We start from the raw sequence: 19,098 nt of genomic DNA, 5'->3' as shown, positions 1-19,098 counted from the left end.
GGTATGGTTCATGCTGATCTGCTAGATTTACTCCACTATGGTAAGAGAACAGGCCGAGAAGATACTGAGCAGGAAATGCTTAGTTTTTATACTCAATGCCAGCTCTATCTAGACTCCCTGCCTTCCATCAAGCTAGATGCTCTCATGAAAGCTTATGATTCCACCAAATATTTTCTGATTTTATCTTTTGAGGTATATATTTTGCTCTTTTCAGATTTGTACTGATTATACTTCTCTTTTCTATGCCCTCTCTTTCTCCAATTTCTGCCTTCAACTGGTTTGGCATTCTTCCTATAATATTCTAGTTTACAACAATTCCTTTAGCAAAGGATAACTGTTATGTTGCTGGCAAAGCAGGGGGAAAAAAAACATATCCCCTGACTTGTTGTCTTACCTTACTTCTGTAAAGCAGCACAATATATCATATTTCATAACATATTATAGTAAAACCTAGCAGCACAATGGGGGGAATTCTGAGTTGATCGCAGCAGGAACTTTGTTAGCAGTTGGGAAAAACCATGTGCACTGCAGGGGAGGCAGATATAACATGTGCAGAGAGTTAGATTTGGGTGGGTTATTTTGTTTCTGTGCAGGGTAAATACTGTCTGCTTTATTTTTACACTGCAATTTAGATTGCAGATTGAACACACCACACCCAAATCTAACTCTCTCTGCACATGTTATATCTGCCTCCCCTGCCGTGCACATGGTTTTGCCCAACTGCTAACAAAGTTCCTGCTGCGATCAACTCAGAATTACCCCCAATGTGCTATGGAATATAGCATTAGAATTTCACTAAAAGGTTAGAAAAGATGCACAGAAACCACTAGACCTATCAAAACATCTCTCACGGTGCCCATACACCAGGAAGAGATGTCGCATGCGATACCCCTTCAACTCCCCGCCAGCTCCTGGACTCCAGGTGCTTCTAATCACGATGTGCTAACAATAGATCGCATGCGACAGGGCCAGAGCTTACCTACTGCAGGTACAGTAAGATCTGAAAACCACACTTACAACCCCCGGGAGGGCGCCTCAGATCGTAATCGTAAGTGAACCTCACATGATGAGATCCACTTACTCAGGATATGTCGGCCCGATGCGTCGATATCATGCCAAAAGGCACCGAATATCATCCTAGTGTGTGGGCACCTTAAGTATTGTGCAATACAGCAGGATAAGCAGTCACTGGATAGATAAGTATAAAATGAAAATAATGGTCTAAGAAAGAGGGCATAAAAAAATGTAGTGGCGAAAAGCAAAAATTAGATTTTAAACCTACCGGTAAATCTTTTTCTCCCAGTCCGTAGAGGATGCTGGGAACTCCGTAAGGACCATGGGGTATAGACGGGCTCCGCAGGAGATATGGGCACTCTAAAGAACTTTTAGTATGGGTGTGCACTGGCTACTCCCTCTATGCCCCTCCTCCAGACCTCAGTTAGAGAAACTGTGCCCAGAGGAGACGGACAATACGAGAAAAGGATTTTGTAAATCTAAGGGCAAGATTCATACCAGCCCACACCAATCATACCATATAACTTAGAATATACGCAACCAGTTAACAGTATGAACGAAAAAAACAGTATCAGTCAAAGACCGATTCCAACTGTAACATAACCCTTATGTAAGCAACAACTATATACATCCTCTACGGACTAGGAGAAAAAGATTTACCGGTAGGTTTAAAATCTTATTTTCTCTTACGTCCTAGAGGATGCTGGGGACTCCGTAAGGACCATGGGGTTTATACCATAGCTCCAAACCGGGCGGGAGAGTGCGGATGACTCTGCAGCACCGATTGAGCAAACGCGAGGTCCTCATCAGCCAGGGTATCAAACTTGTAGAATTTAGCAAAAGTGTTTGAACCCGACCAAGTAGCAGCTAAGGCACAACTGCAATACCGAGACGCCTCGGGCAGCCGCCCAAGAAGAGCCCACCTTCCTAGTGGAATGGGGCTTTACCGAATTAGGTACCGGCAATCCAGCTGTAGAATGAGCCTGCTGAATCGTGTTACAGATCCAGCTAGCAATAGTCTGTTTAGAAGCAGGCGCGCCAATCTTGTTGGCTGCATACAGGACAAACAGAACCTCTGTTTTCCTAACCCTAGCTGTCCTGGCTACGTAAATTTTCAAAGCCCTGACCACATCCAGGGACTTGGAGTCCTCCAAGTCACCCGTAGCCACAGGCACCACAATAGGTTGGTTCAAATGAAAAGAAGAGTCCACCTTAGTTAGAAATTGAGGACGAGTTCTCAACTCTGCTCTATCCACATGAAAAATCAAGTAGGGGCTCCTGTGAGACAAGGCCGCCAACTCCGACACCTGCCGTGCAGATGCCAAGGCTAATAACATAACCACCTTCCAGGTGAGAAATTTTAAGTCCACTGTTTGAAGAAGTTCAAACCAGTGTGACTTAAGGAACTGTAACACCACGTTAAGGTCCCATGGCGCCACTGGCAGCACAAAAGGAGGTTGGATGTGCAGCACTCCCTTCACAAAAGTTTGGACTTCTGGGAGAGAAGCTAATTCTTTTTGAAAAAATATAGAAAGGGCCGAAATCTGTACCTTAATGGAGCCTAATTTAAGGCCCATATCCACTCCCGTCTGAAGGAAGTGGAGAAAACGGCCCAGATGGAAATCTTCCGTAGGAGCATTCTTGGTTTCACACCAAGATACATACTTCCTCCAGATACGGTGATAATGCTTCGCCATTACCTCCTTCCTAGCCTTTATCAGAGTAGGGATAACTTCCTCCGGAATACCTCTCTATGCTAGGATTCGGTGTTCAACCGCCATGCCGTCAAACACAACCGCGGTAAGTCTTGGAACAAGCAAGGCCCCTGCTGCAACAGGTCTTCCCTGAGAGAAAGAGGCCACGGATCTTCCGTGAGCATTTCCTGAAGATCCGAATACCAGGCCCTTCGAGGCCAATCTGGAACCACGAGTATCGCCTGTACTCTGTTTCTTCTTATGATTCTCAACACTTTTGAGATGAGAGGAAGAGGAGGAAACACATAGACCGACTGAAACACCCATGGTGTCACTAGGGCGTCTACCGCTACTGCCTGAGGGTCCCTTGACCTGGCACAATACCTCCGAAGCTTTTTGTTGAGGCGTGACGCCATCATGTCTATTTGAGGAAGTCCCCAAAGACTTGCTATCTCTGCAAAGACCTCTTGATGAAGTCCCCACTCTCCTGGATGGAGATCGTGTCTGCTGAGGAAGTCTGCTTCCCAGTTGTCCACTCCGGGTATGAAGACTGCTGACAGAACACTTAACGTGATTTTCTGCCCAGCACAGAATTCTTGTGGCTTCCGCCATTGCCACTCTGCTCCTTGTCCCGCCTTGGCGGTTTACATGAGCCACTGCTGTGATGTTGTCTGATTGAATCAGAACCGGTAGATCGCGAAGAAGATACTCCGCTTGTCGTAGGCCGTTGTATATGGCCCTCAAATCCAGTACTTTGATGTGTAGACAAGCCTCCTGGCTTGACCATATCCCCTGAAAATTCCTTCCTTTTTTGACTGATTCCCATCCTCGGAGGCTCGCGTTCGTGGTCACCAGAACCCAGTCTTGAACGCCGAACCTGCGACCCTCTAGAAGGTGAGCACTCTGCAGCCACCACAGGAGAGACACCCTGGCCCTGGGGGACAGGCTTATCTTTTGATGAAGGTGTAGATGGGACCCCGACCATTTGTCAAGAAGGTCCCACTGAAATGTCCTTGCATGGAACCTGTCGAAGGGAATGGCCTCGTAGGCTGCCACCATTTTTCCCAGAACTCGAGTGCATTGATGCACCGACACTCTTTTTGGTTTTAGCAGGTCCCTGACCATGTTCTGGATGTCCCGGGCTTTTTCTATTGGTAGAAAAACCCTCTTCTGTTTCGTGTCCAGAATCATGCCTAGGAATGATAGTCGAGTCGTTGAAAGCAACTGTGACTTTGGCAGATTGAGAATCCAACCGTGTTGATGTAACACTCTCAGGGAGAGTGACACGCTTTTCAGCAATTAATCCCTTGATCTCGCCGTTATCAGGAGATCGTCCAAGTACGGGATAATTGTGACACCCTGCTTGCGCAGGCGCACCATCATTTCTGCCATTACCTTGGTGAAAATCCTAGGGGCCGTGGAAAGCCCAAACGGCAACGTCTGAAACTGGTAATGACAGTCCTGTACCACGAAACGTAGGTATTCTTGATGAAGAGGAAATATGGGGACATGAAGGTAGGCATCCTTCACGTCCAGCGACACCATAAAATCTCCTGCTTCCAGACTGGATATCACAGTCCGGAGTGATTCCATCTTGAATTTTAACTTTTTCAAGTATAGGTTTAGTGATTTTAGATTCAAAATTGGTCTGACCGAACCATCCGGCTTCGGGACCACAAACATCGTTGAATAGTACCCTTTTCCCTGTTGGCCTAGGGGAACCTTGACAATCACTTGCTGTTGACACAGCTTTTGTATTGCATCTAACTCCACTCCCCTCTCCGGGGAAGAAGTTGGCAAAGCCGATTTGAGAAATCGGCGAGGGGGCACCTCTTCGAACTCCAGTTTGTAACCTTGGGATACAATTTCCAACGCCCAAGGATCCACGCCCGATAGGACCCAGACCTGGCTGAAGAGTCTTAGACGTGCCCCCACCGGTGCGGACTCCCTCCGTGGAGCCCCAGCATCATGCGGTGGATTTAGCAGAAGCCGGGGAGGACTTCAGCTCCTGGGAACTAGCCGAAGCAGGTGTTCTCTTACCTCTACCCTTACCTCTGGCGAGGAAAGAGGAGCCCCGACCTCTTCTGGACTTATGCGACCGAAAGGATTGCATCTGATATTGTGGGGTTTTCTTTTGCTGTGGGGGAACAAAAGGCAAAAATGTGGAAACCAGGTCCGCGAGACCATCCCCAAACAAATCTTCACCCTTGTAAGGTAAAACCTCCATATGCTTTTTTGAGTCGGCATCACCCGACCATTGGCGGGTCCACAGAGCTCGCCTTGCCGAAACTGCCATGGCGTTGGCTCTGGAACCAAGCAGCCCCACGTCTCTTTGAGCGTCTCTCATATACAAGACTGCGTCCTTAATGTGGCCTAAAGTCAGGACAATGGCATCCTTGTCCATGGTATCCATGTCAGCCAACAAGATATCTGTTCATGCTGCAACAGCGCTATAGACCCTTGCCGATGCTATTGCCGGCCTGAGTAAAGCCCCTGTATGTGCATAAATAGACTTTAAGGTAGTCTCCTGTCTACGATCCACAGGATCCTTAAGGGCCGCGGTGTATGGAGACGGTAATGCCACATTCTTGGACAGACGCGTTAATGCCTTGTCTACCCTGGGTGAGGATTCCCAACGTACCCTGTCCTTTGCAGGGAAAGGATACGCCATAAGGATTCTCTTGGGAATCTGCAGTTTTTTGTCTGGCGTTTCCCAAGCTTTTTCAAATAATTCGTTCAGTTCATGAGATGGAGGAAACGTTACCTCAGGTTTCTTCCCCTTAAACATGTGTACCCTCGTGTCAGGAACAGAGGGGTCATCTGTAATATGCAAAACATCTTTTATTGCCATAATCATATAATGAATACTTTTGGTCACCTTAGGGTGCAACCTTGCCTCATCATAGTCGACACTGGAGTCAGAATCCGTGTCGGTATCAGTGTCTACTATTTGTGATAAGGGACGCTTTGAGACCCTGACGGGCCCTGTGACCCAGCCAAATCCGCGGATCGACTCCCTGCCGTTTCCTTGGACTCAGCTTTGTCCATTCTCTTATGTAATAAGGTCACATTAGCATTTAAAATATTCCACATACCATACCAATCATGAGTCGGCGTTGCCGACGGAGACACCACAATCATCTGCTCCACCTCCTCCTTGGATGAGCCTTCCGCTTCAGACATGTCGACACACGCGTACAGACACCCTCACACACACACACAGGGATCTATCTAGAAGGGGACAGGTCCCCAACAAGGCCCTTTGGAGAGACAGAGAGAGAGTATGCCAGCACACACCCAGCGCCAAGTGACACTGGAAACAATTCCCAGATATAGCGCTTTTATATTATGTCAATCGTGTAATACACTCACTGCGCCAAAATGTGCCCCCCCCCTCTTTTTCAGCCCTGTATCATTCTGCAGGGGAGAGTCCGGGGAGACAGCTTCTCTTCAGCACACTGTGAAAACTAAGGTCTGGAGGAGGGGCATAGAGGGAGGAGCCAGTGCACACCCATACTAAAAGTCCTTTAGAGTGCCCATATCTCCTGCGGAGCCAGTCTATACCCCATGGTCCTTACGGAGTCCCCAGCATCCTCTAGGACGTAAGAGAAAATATAATTTTTACTGGTAAAGGTTTTTGAAAGACAGACAGCTAGTTACAGATATTCTTTTACAGTTGCTTGGATATCAAGAAATCTGGCCTACTCATTTCATTGCACCGTACAAGGTAAAAGTCACAAAGAGATTGAGAGAAACAAATTCTTTCAGTAGCTGTTTATAATATGGGATTGCAAAATCACATAGCTGCTTGTACGTTGCACACCAGCTAGAAAACAGACACTGAACAACACTGTACATTATAAACGCATCATTAATTATAATATTACTTGGACTTACCTAATTGTATTTTCACCTTATTTAGCAGTGTAAAAGATCTGGTGTCACAATTGCTAAAGAGGCACTAAACCTGATACATGGAAGCACCAATGCACAAGATAGCATTAACACTTCTGTAAGAAATGCACGTTAGCTTTGCAGTTCCAGCTTTGTTAACTGGAAGAAGCCATGATAATGATTCTCAGAAAGTGCTGTGGAGTATATACTGAGAGTAAAGTACATTTAAAAAAATAAATAAAACAAATAGTACATCCTATCTCCTATATATTTGGCCAAGTCTGTGATTCTGTGCCTGGCCGTAACGCTGGGTGGAGTTACAGCGCTGCGCGGAGGCAACGGCCTCTGCTCTGTGCCAGCACACCACTAGGGAGGCGGACACAATCCCCAGGGAACAGCCGCCACTGGACGGACGCCTTACCGTGGCCGGCCACACAAGAGCGGGATTAACGGGGGGTGGGTGGAGGGTCACTACCCCGGGGCCCCTTATCCGGAGCTCTGTCCCCATTCAGGTTGCCGGGACAGGAGGGATCCACGCTGGCGGGGGCGGAGTGCGGGCTGTGCATGCGGCTTCCTCCTCTCGAGCAGCACGGTCGAGCAAACTCCAGCCTCCGCTGCTACCAGGAGAGATGCTGCTGGCGGCGGAGGCTGGAGATTGCTCGACTGTGCTGCCCGAGAGGAGGAAGCCGCATGCACAGCCCGCACTCCGCCCCCGCCAGCGTGGATCTCTCCTGCCCCGGCAACCTGGTGTCCTCTCTCCCTGCTGCAGCGCTCCCATTGCCTGTGTGACCGGCCCAGGTGAGCAGCGCTTGCAGCGGGGAGGAGGGGGGGTTGATGGTGATGATCATTTGGGGGGGGGTGATGGTTATTGGCGGGGGGGGGGGGGGGGATGATGGTTATTGGCGGTGCCCCCAGTGCAGGTCTCTGTGGAACGAGGTGACATTCACCAAAAGCCTGTTGTCTAAATGCTGCAGCCTAAAAAGCCAGAATGACTCTCACAATGAGTCCTACTCCCCCAGCTCCCCCCCACCCGCATCACCCCTGCTCCAAACCCCCCACCCATGGCACCCCCGCCCCTCCCCTACGCACGCACCCCTACTCCCGCACCCTCCCCAACCTGCAGCACCCCATCCTCGCACCCACCTCCCACCCAACCGCACCACCCCGGCTACCGGCCTCCTTCCCCACCCGCAGCACCCCTGCACCCGCCCCTCCCCCCCCAACACCCACGCACCTGCCCCTCCACCACCCGCAACACCCCCACAGCCGGCCCTCCCCAACTGCGGTAACCCCACACCCGCCACTCACCCACCCACAGCGCCCTCGGATCCCCTCCCCCATCCGCTCCATCCCCGCACCTGCTCCTCCCCTACCCGCAGCGCTTCCGGACCGCCACCACACCCACACAGCCGCCAGTCCCCCACCCACAGCACCTCCGGCCCCTCCCCCACCCCCATCATCTATAGACACCTTCCCCCATTCGCGGACCCTACCACACCTTCCCCTCCACCACCCCCAGCACCTCTGGACCACCACCCACAGCACCTCAGGACCCCCTCCCCCATCCACGGCTCCCCTGCAGCCACCCGCAGCATCTACATACCTCATCCAGCACCCCCACCCGCAGCACTTCTACAATCCATCACCCAACCCCCCAATGCAACCCCACCTCCCCCTACGTACCCACACTACCACCCGTCCCCCATCTACAGCATCTACATCCCCCATCCGTCCCATCCCACACCCACACCTCCCCCACCCACAGCACTTCTGAAACCCATCACCTAAGCTCACCCCCACTGCACCTCCAAACGCACACCCCTACATCGCCCCTCCCACACACACATCACCTCCATACCCCCTCCTTCATCCACAGTCCCCCGAACCCCACCAACAGCATCTACACTCCCATCCGCCCCTCCCCCACCACCTCCAGGACCCCTCCGCCATCCGCCCCCCCTCTACACCTCCCCCTCCCCCAGCACTTCTGCACCCTTTCCGCCATCTGTGCCCCTGCACCCAACCCTCCCCCACCCGCAACACCTCTGGACCCCCTCCCACACCCACCCCTCCACCACACGTAGCACCTCGGACACCATCCGCAGCCACTACAAGTGATTCCCTGATTCGGGGTGATCAGCGGCACGGATAGGCACCTCCATCTCACTGAACCCACCCCCTTTCCAAACTCCCCACACACACTCTGAACTTCTGTGACTATAGTTGCTACCAATGGACATTGGATTAATAAGAAACACTAATACTATGGCCATTATGTGTCTAAGCGACACTGCTACCTGTGGCCATTGTATATAAGTGGCGCTGCTACCTGTGGGCACTGTGTGTATAAACACAGCTACTACCTGTGGCCATTGTATCTAGAACCAACTCTGCTACCTGTGGGCACTGTGTGTGTAAGCAACACTGCTACCTGTGTCCATTGTGTATAAGTGGCGCTGCTACCTGTGGGCACTGTGTGTATAAGCGGCTCTGCTACCTGTGGCCATTGTGTGTAGAACCAACTCTGCTGCCTGTGGGCACTGTGTGTATACGCGGCTCTGCTACCTGTGGGTATTGTGTGTATAGTATACGCGCCTCTGCTACCTGTGCCCATTGTGTGTATAAGCGCCTCTGCTACCTGTGGCCACTGTGTGTATAAGCACCTCTGCTACCTGTGGGTATTGTGTGTATAAGCGGCTCTGGTACCTGTGGCCACTGTGTGTATAAGCGCCTCTGCTACGTGTGGGCACTGTGTGCATAAGCGCCTCTGCTACCTGTGGGCACTGTGTGCATAAGCGCCTCTGCTACCTGTGGGTATTGTGTGTATAAGCAGCTCTGCTACCTGTGGCCATTGTGTGTATAAGCTGCGCTGCTACCTGTGGCCACAGCACTTTGGTGTCTTATCTATAGCAGTATATACTACACTATGTTATTCATTGTGCCCTGCGGCCACTCTGCACGCCCTCACAAAGGGCTACGCCCCCTTGACAATCGCACGCCCTTCCCCCTTGCAATATTTACCCACTGTCATAAAAACATTTGCAGGTAATACTCCATATAATAATAATTATAGCACAGTTGAAGCCCATGCAGGGGTTACCGGGTCTTAGCCTCTTGCAACGGTATTTTCTCTCTAACACCTTGCCTCTCTTTATCCTCTCCCTACCACCCTGACTCTCCCTATCCTTTACCGATCGCACAGCGTTTCTGTACATTCCCTTTCTCCCCCCCCCCCCCCCGGCCCCCCACGCCTCTCTATCTTTTCTCAACCAGACACCATTTCTGTATGCCCTCTATACTGCCCTGCGTTTCTGATTCTGTTACCTACCGGTCTGCGTATGTTCAAAGGTTTGCAGGGGTTAACGGGGCGTAGCCCCTCCCGACGGTGTGAAGAGTGCCCGTAGGGCGCGATGAATCACCTAGTATAAAAATACTTATATCTGTTGAACACCAACTTTTACATATGGTAGGTTACTGAACAAAGGTTTTTTTTTTTCAGGTCGCATAGATGGCGCCAGTGCACACACGCAGGTCCCGCCAATGCGATCGACAGGTAGAGGCGCCCGTGGGGTGGGCGGCGACGGACCGTTTTTAGGGGCGGCGCGGGGAAAACGAGGGTGGGGCGACAACACGTTACATCTGCCCCACCTGCAGTGCAGCATAGCTTTGTCCAATTGCTAAAATTTGGGGTTTGCCAACTACTCTGAATAACCCCCACTATGCCACACTATAGTGCCCCCACTTCATATTATGTCAGATTACATTGCCACACTTCATATTATGTAACATTATAATGCCCTCCAGTTAATTTTATACCACATTACAATGAGTAAAACTGGAGCATAACTAGATATAATGTAGGCCCCAAGGAAAAAGTTTGTAAGAACCCCTATGTGTCACCCAACGATGAAAAATGTATATAACTGTAGGCCCCTCTCGGCCCCATAGCAGCTGCCCTCCCTGCACCTATCGTAGCTATGACCTTGATTCTAAGTATAAATGGATGTAATATTGCATGATCTAGTTGCTTTTGCAGAAGAGTAAATTGTCAAATATAATAAAAACACATAACACATGTACTGTACACACTCCCAATGACACAGCAGCTCAAATTACCATCAAAAATGCAAGATACATAGAATAAATAGAGGATTTTAATTACCTACCGGTAAATCCTTTTCTCAAAGTCCATAAAGGATACTGGGAACACTGATTACGATGGGGTATAAATGGGGTCCAAAGGAGCCGGTGCACTGTAAATTTCTTCAACAGGGTGTGCTGGCTCCTCCCCTCAATGCCCTCCCTCACAGCTCAGTCTAGGAAAACTGTGCCCGAAGGAGAAGGACATACTTGAGAGGAGGAAACATGACAATACACGAGTGGTGAGAGTAACGAACTAGCACACAGCAACAACAAAACTAGCAACCGCTAGTGAAACCAGAAAACAGCAACAGCTGAAATTAACAACTTCACACAAGAACAATAACTTGCAGGAAAGGTGAAGCACAGAGGCAGGCGCCCAGTATCCCTTATGGACTACGAGAAAAGGATGGGTAATTAAAATCCTCTTTTCTCTATCATCCATAAGGGATACTGGGAACACTGATTACGATGGGGATGTCCCAAAGCTCCCAGAACGGGTGGGAACGTGCTAAGATGCCTGCAAAACCTTATGTCCAAACTGGACATTCTCCGAGGCACAGGTATCAAACCTGTAGAGCTGACACTCTGATCCTGAGATCCTGTGGTAGCCGGCTTGCGAGACTTACCTCTGGACCCTCGTGCCACATTTGAGGCACCTCTGCCTCTACCCTTAAAGCGCGATGTCCGAAAGGACTGCAGAGAAGGTCCACTGTAAGAGCGCCTAGCTGGTGGAGCAGCAGAGGGGAGGAATGTGGACTTTCCAGCGGTCGCCTTCGAAATCCAGGTATCCAATTCACCTCCGAACAGCCAATTACCTGCGAAGGGTAAGGCTTCCACACTCTTTTTAGACTCAGAATCCGCCACCCACTGGCGTAACCACAACGCTCTGCATGCAGATACCGCCATGGTAGAGGAACGTGCAGTAATAACACTGATTCCTTTGATGGTATCACAGAGGAAGCGGGCGGACTGAACCAGCAGTACTAAGTCGGTTAGGGACTGTTCCCATGCAAGGACCTCCTCAGCATGATAGCACCTCTTGATATCTTTAGTAATAGGATGTGCAGTCCAGGCCCCCCCTGTTTCCACTATATTAGTGTATATATTGCAGTAGTTAACTCATTAGGCATGTCAGCCATCATAGATTTAATTGAACTGAGCCAAGGAGGCTCTTGCAGTTCAACCCCAGAAGCCCCACTAGTTTGTGATGGCTGACTGCATTGTTCACACATGGGGGAATGAGCAGGTGTGACAAACAGCACACACAACTTTTTTCACCGTGCTGACAGAGGACATTTACATACACACACATACACAGAAACACAGGGTACAAGCAAGCCTGCCCAGCCTAGTATGTGTGGCGACACACAGAGATGAGGAACCAGCACACATCCTGATACTAACAATTGAACTGCTAGGAGAAGGCAATTTAGTGTACAGTGCGTGAGGAGCCTAATACAAGGGTCCCACAGTAGGCTCTACCCCTTAACTACACCCCTGTACCAGTGTCTGGCCGTGGAGTATCACTTGGAGGCAGGGTCGGATCTAGACTTTTCTTTTAGGGGGGGCGGTTTACGGTTTAATCTTGACCCCTCCCCTCTCCAGTCCCGACTCCTCCCCTCTCTCGTCTTGACTCCACCCCTCTCATCTTGACCCCTCCCATCTTGACTCCTCCCCTCTCCCGTCCAAATTCATCCATCACACAAATAGGTATAATTGCAGGTAAAGGATTTGTTAGTGGATGTTAGGTATAATAATCACTTCTACAACACATCAAAGCAAAGTTGCCCAATATGACATCTATCCAAATCCCTCCTTATGTTCATCATAATGTATGACACGTCATGTACAATTGTGATACCTACAGTATAAAAAGTTATAATCCCCTAATATTGGGGTATAGCAAAAGAAAATTAAATATAAACAAAATGTCTGGAGTAATTATTTGCAGCTATTTCTCATCTTAATATGAGGTACTGATATAGAGACAGTCAATCATCAAGGTTTATATGTCAACGTCGTTATGAAATACAGTATTATCATAAACCTTGATGATTGACTGAATCTATATAAGCGCATTATATTAAAATGAGAAACAGTAACAATGTGATAATACCTATAATTCCTTTCTTTGGGATACTAGCAACTTTTATGGATACAAATGGTAACAACTGGCATTTTATGTGTTACTGAACCAGGAAGGGAAGACACATTATAATACCCTGTTATATTATTATAATAAGGGGAACTGCTGAATAGTACCAAGGGGATTTTAGGCACAGAGTCTTGGGGGGTTAGACCAATTATTTGATAATCCCACACAGTACTCAACACTTGCCAACCCTAATAGATGAATTCCACATTTGTAATTGTCCAATAATGGAGTTTGAGACTAACCAGGATTAAGTGAGAGTACGTAATACTCGCAGGAGTTCACCTGTAGATTAAAATCCCTTTTGCATCTATGTGCCACATAGGTTTGGGAAATCCCCCCACCACCCTTTTTTTTCCAGAAAAATGTTGCAAGTATACCATAGTTATCTGATTGATACAATTAATTTAAGGAATTATAGGTATTATCACATTGTTGTATAAAATTTAGCCAGTGCTACTGCATATGTAGGTTGTTCATAAATATACCACTTCAGATACAGCAGATGTCATACTTCTTATTAGGCTCATTCAGCTATCTCCAATGAAAGGGATAAGCAAATATAGTGAAGTACTGTTTAATAATTGTAAATTTCAGCCAAACCTGAGCCTGCACCAGTGGGAGAACCCAGGACTTGCACTGTTTCAAGTGCATTCTGAACTGCTTAAATAACAGTTCATGTCTAGCTGGAATTGTCAAAATTTGGCCACTTGGAAATACATGTGATCTGTGTGGAGTTTATATGTTTTCGTTTTTCTCATATTAAATCTTACAATTATTAAACAGTGTTTCACTATAATTGCTTATCTCTTACATTTTGGGTATATCTGAATGAGCCTAATAAGAAGTATACTGTGAGATATGACATCTGCTGTATCTGAAGTGGTATATTTATGAATGACCTACATACTGTATGCAGTAGCGCTGGATAACTTCTATTCAACCTTTTTTGGCACATATTTGGTGAAGATGTGAGGATACCTTTAAGTAAAATATTGAGCTCACCGAGAAGCTTTTTTCTGCTTGTGCGCACTGCTAGGATTGTCTATTTTATAAATCTATTATCAGATTGTTACTGTTTCTCATGTTAATATGAGGTGCTGATATAGAATAAGTCAATCATAATTAATCCAGACATTCTGCTTTAATTTTATATTTTTTTGTTATACCCCAATATTAGGGAATTACAACTTTGTATACTGTAGGTATCACAACTGTACAGGACGTGTCATAAATTATGATGAACATATAGATGGTATAATAGAGGGCCATCAAAATACGGCATTTGTGGCAACAGTAGTGACAAGACATTTGGCATAATTCAAACTTGATCGTAGCCGTGCAGCTACGATCAGTTACTCAGACATGCGGGGGGGGGGGGGGGGGGGACCCAGCACAAGGCTAGTCCGCCCCGCATGTCTGACTCCCCACCGTACAAGTTCAAAACCATCGCACAGCGGCAATGCTTTTGTACTTGATGAGTAGCACCCTACCAGCGCAGCTCCTGCGCACAGGCAGGGAGCTACTAGTCACTGACCGGGTCACAGCGGCTGCGTGTGACGTCACGCAGCAGCCTGCCCCCCGCACGGTCCGGGCACACCTGCGTTGCCTGGACCGCACCCCTAAAAAGGCAGCAAAACGCCACCGGCCCGCACCCTCCTGCCCAGCGTCCGCCTCTGCCTGGCAGGGCTGAGATGGCCGTCGGCTGTCTGGCATGCACCAGCGTATATGTGCAGTTCAAACCTGAACGGCTGCTGTGAGAAAATGCACAGCAGTGATCAGGTGTGAATTAGGCCCCTTGTCTGTAATGACATCAGTTATAAGAGAGTGAGGCTCCCGAGGACGCACCATATCAAGCAATTGAAATATTTCTAGGGATTTGGATAGATGTTATATTGGGGGACTTTGATTTGATGTGTTGTAGAAGTGATTATTATACCAAACACCCACTAACAAATCCTTTACCTGCTTATCTTGCAATATATCCCTACCAGCTATTAGGGTGCCATTTATAATCAAGGGATCTCTCCCACTGATATATAAACTGATGCACATTATAGGACCAATGCTATACAGGAACTTGAAGACGTTAATACTCATTTGTGAGGCTATAGTGAGGGCACCTTGTAGGGGAATTACACGGTGAGGACAATTCCGAGTTGATACCTTGTAGAAGGAGTATGGTGTTATGAGAAAGTAACCAAATAGAGGACAGATTAGCATACACCATATTTCTTGTATAGCATTTTTATACACATTTTCTGTACTTTTACACGCATCTCTCTATTATTTTAGTATTTCACTGACAGGACATGATATGTAATGTTTAATATTATGAAATACAAGGAATATTTTAAAACCTATAAGTGCATCTACTACAGACATCCTCTGTTCTACTGTATCGCACATATGTGAGACTCAACCTGTAATACCCTGCCTAGGGAATATGGCAAGAAGATCTCTTACTGGCTGGTTCCTCTGCAACAGGCTGGTAAGATGGTCCCTTTTCCACAGGCTGGTCAATGGCACAGATTGGCAGGAAAGTCCCTCTGGCTGGTCTCTGGGTGCAGGAATGCAGCATGCTCTCAGTGTGGAAAAAAGTAAACACACTATAGTATACTGTTTGTATTAGCCCACTAGCCTGTCTTATAAGTGAAGCCACGCCCCCAACACACAGCCACACTTCCTGGATCTGTTATCAGCAAGGAGACGCTGGGGAGATGAAAGCAGTCTCAATCAACAAACTATGTTGATTGATTAACTGCCGTGCAGGCCAAAAGGGTGAGTGAGGAGGAAGGGGCACCCGCTGTGAGCTGCTGCGACTCACACCACTGACTATAGCTGACTGACTATAGCTGACGGCCAGCTGAGATAGGAAGGGGTTAAGGAGCAGGACTTCACAGACAGATTGTCTGTAGGCAGAAGTGTGCTAGGGGGGGCGATCGCCCCCACCGCCCCCCTCTGTATCCGTGCCTGCTTGGAGGAGCTGACAGTCCTGCGGCAGCGCTGTGAGTGCAGGAAATGGCGCTAGGAAGCCGCTGGTCCCGCTCTGATGAAGCTCCGCCCCCTGTAATGGCACCGGAGCTAAACAGTTATTTATGCTGGCACAGTCCCCAAATAGTGTAAAAATGAAAGTACTGGTACCCCATTCCACTATTGCTGGGCAGTCTGCGCGGTGGGGGGCTATGGGATCACCCCAAGTCCGTATGCCAGCCCTGTGATCGCGCCGCACAATGAACCAGGGCCCCATCAAGCAGGGTCCCCGGTTATCACTCAACACTCTGATGACCTTCAGGCTCTGTACTGGGGGGGTGCGGAGTGCTGCAGGTGTGTGCGCGAGAGCGTAATGCCTGCGGTACACAAACCCTCAGGACAGTGGTCCTGTCAGCGGGATTCGACTCAGCACCTCCATGAGGCCGGTGTCGGTCCCCCCCTTAGTGTCCCTCGGTGCAGGTAAGCTATTGCCCAACAGCTTACCTGTAAAATAACAAACAGAAAATAAACTGAAGAAAAACTCTCTCTGGAGCTCCAGAGTGTGCATCCTTTAATGAGGGCACATTTTTCTAAACTGAGCTGTGAGGGAGGAGGCATAGAGGGGAGGAACCAGCACACCTCGCTGAAGAAATTTAAAGTGCACCGGCTCCTTTGGACCCCATCTATACCCCATCATAATCAGTGTTCCCAGTATCCCTTATGGATGATAGAGAAAGGCATATTTCAGGTTCCACAAGCCTATACAACATATAACAAAACTGTAAGAGTTGCTAACATCGCTTAGATATAGGTCAGCGCCACTCATCGCTTTGTGCTTTTTTGTGTGTTTTGTATTCAATAAGGAGGTGACACAGACACCTCTGTACATCGTATATATGAGAACGTATGTTTGTCTGATTGCTATAAACTCTGAAACCACTGAACCGACTGCGATTAGGTTTTCCTCATTGAGTAGGCAATTTTCTAAGGCAGATTTTAGGCTAAGTATCATCACGATCAATCATAATGGGGCTGTGGGCGGCGCTCTGCAGGGAGGGGTTCCATGCACTGCTCTCGGCAAGTTGGCAGCAACTAGCATACGCGCCTCCACAGCAACTGAACGGTCATGAGTGGGCTGTGGAAAACCATAGGTAACTGACTTCTACTAGCGGAGCGAGGTGCTGTAGCTAGTAGTATTTATCATTATTTTAGGGGAAGGTTCCATTAGCTGCGGATTGTGTTAAGTGGTTTCTTCCTGGGTGAAAGTACATAAAGTTGTTCAGTTAGAAACCTGCGAGCACCCTACGTAGTAAGTAGTCTTAATCTAGTTCTGAGCCTGTATGTTGTACATAATGTGCACAAATTTTATTGTATCTTACCATTAATTCTGGCTTAACTGAAGTGCAGGTCAGTCACACTGTATAAAAGAACAGATCAGAGGGCTTCATACACAGTGGTGTAATATAAATGTTTGCAGATCCTGAGCAGCTGGAAAGTTGGGGAACATCCCTATTTTAAGGTAAATGTTGGAACTTGCTTCAGAACCCCTGAGGGTATATTTTTGTATATTTGCATAATTTATAAGCATATAGTCTCCCTGACCCTTGTGGGGGGGGGGGGGTTCTTGTCTCTTTTAAGAGCCACACATACTTTTATTTTGGTCACTAATAGGCTGTTATCTGTTAATATGGTCAAGAGTCTGGCAATTACAGTTTAATGCCAAAAAATGCAAAATCATGCACTTGGGTCTCAAAAATCCTAAAGCTAAATACAGTATTAATGGCACTATACTGGAAACTACTGAGGAGGAAAGGGATCTAGGAGTCACTATTTCAGATGACTTAAAAGCAGGTAAGCAATGTAACAAGGCAATGAGGAAGGCTAGTCAGATGCTTGGCTGCATTGGGAGAGGAATCAGCAGCAGAAAGAAAGAAGTAATAATGCCACTGTATAGGTCATTGGTACGGCCTCATCTAGAATACTGTATTCAGTTCTGGAGGCCATATCTTCTAAAGGATATTAATACATTAGAAACTGTACAAAGGAGGGCAACTAAAATGGTGCATGGCCTACATCACAAAACATACCCAGAAAGACTAAGAAATCTCAATATGTATAGTTTGGAGCCGAGAAGGGAAAGGGGAGACATGATAGAAACTTTCAAATATATGAAGGGTTTTAACAAAGTCCAGGAGGGAAACATTCTCCAAATGAAGAGAAGCAATAGGACACGAGGACATGCACTGAGACTGGAGGGGGGGAGGTTCAGGGGAAATTTGCGGAAAAATTATTTCACAGAAAGGGTAGTGGACAAGTGGAATAGCCTCCCATCAGAGGTGGTAGAGGCTAAGACAGTAGAGCAATTTAAACATGCATGGGATAGACATAAGGATATCCTTACAAAGAAATAAGGATCAAATAAGGTTAGTGATAAAAAATAATATATAAAAAAAAAAAAAATAAGGGGCAGACTAGATGGGCCAAGTGGTTCTTATCTGCCGACAAATTCTATGTTTCTATGTTTCTATATTGTTATCCAATGTTTATTTGCACTTTTTTGGGGTACAGACCGATTCCCTCATTTTCCCCCACACTTAATGCGGCTAGCAAAGAGAATTACCACCTGACTGCCGGGATAAGCCTTTCACAAATGAATTCTGTCTTAAGCAGGTAAATGCATACGCGTGGTACACTAAATGGCCACGCGGTATGCGCATTAAGTCAAGCTGTGGTAAACCAAGATTTTATTGGAACAAATTTAGGGGCAAATTCAGTATGAATCGCAAGTAGCGATTCGTACGGAATTTTTTCTGAGGGGCCGCGGCCGCATGCGCAGGCCTTACTGCGCATGCACCCGCAATTTCTGCAGGGGGCCGCAGAAATTACGATCGTCTCTGCCTGTCAATCAGGCAGAGGCGGTTGCGAGGCGGGAGGGGGGCGGCAACGCTCCGTTTTCTGGGTGGAAATGGAGCGTTGCGGGGGCGTGTGGGGGTTGCGGCCACAGCGACAACAAAAATGGCGCCGGGACTCCTGCAGCCGCAGCTAAGCTGCGCAGGCAGGAGTCATCCTTAATTTCTGCTAACAAGCAGAAATTGTGTGCTGTTCGCAATTTCTGCTTGAAGCAGGGGGGAGTCGCCGGTCAGCATGCTGGGCGGCCCCCAGAATGCATGCTAATGATTAGCAAATTCTGCTGATTAGCAGAATCTGCTAACCTTACTGAATTGGCCC

The 19,098-nt window shown here is 47.9% G+C and overlaps 1 protein-coding gene across 5 annotated transcripts in view; it reads right to left on the bottom strand.

The window, feature by feature from the left end:
- The window catches only part of AFG2A (AFG2 AAA ATPase homolog A), a 963,796-nt gene that overhangs the window by 834,076 nt on the left and 110,622 nt on the right, over window positions 1-19,098 (bottom strand). The window lies entirely within an intron of this gene.

The sequence above is a fragment of the Pseudophryne corroboree genome, chromosome 1 (assembly GCF_028390025.1).
Source record: "Pseudophryne corroboree isolate aPseCor3 chromosome 1, aPseCor3.hap2, whole genome shotgun sequence".
Lineage (NCBI taxonomy): Eukaryota > Metazoa > Chordata > Amphibia > Anura > Myobatrachidae > Pseudophryne > Pseudophryne corroboree.
Note: the sequence above shows the minus strand (reverse complement) of the source record. Positions and strands in the feature narration are given on the sequence as shown.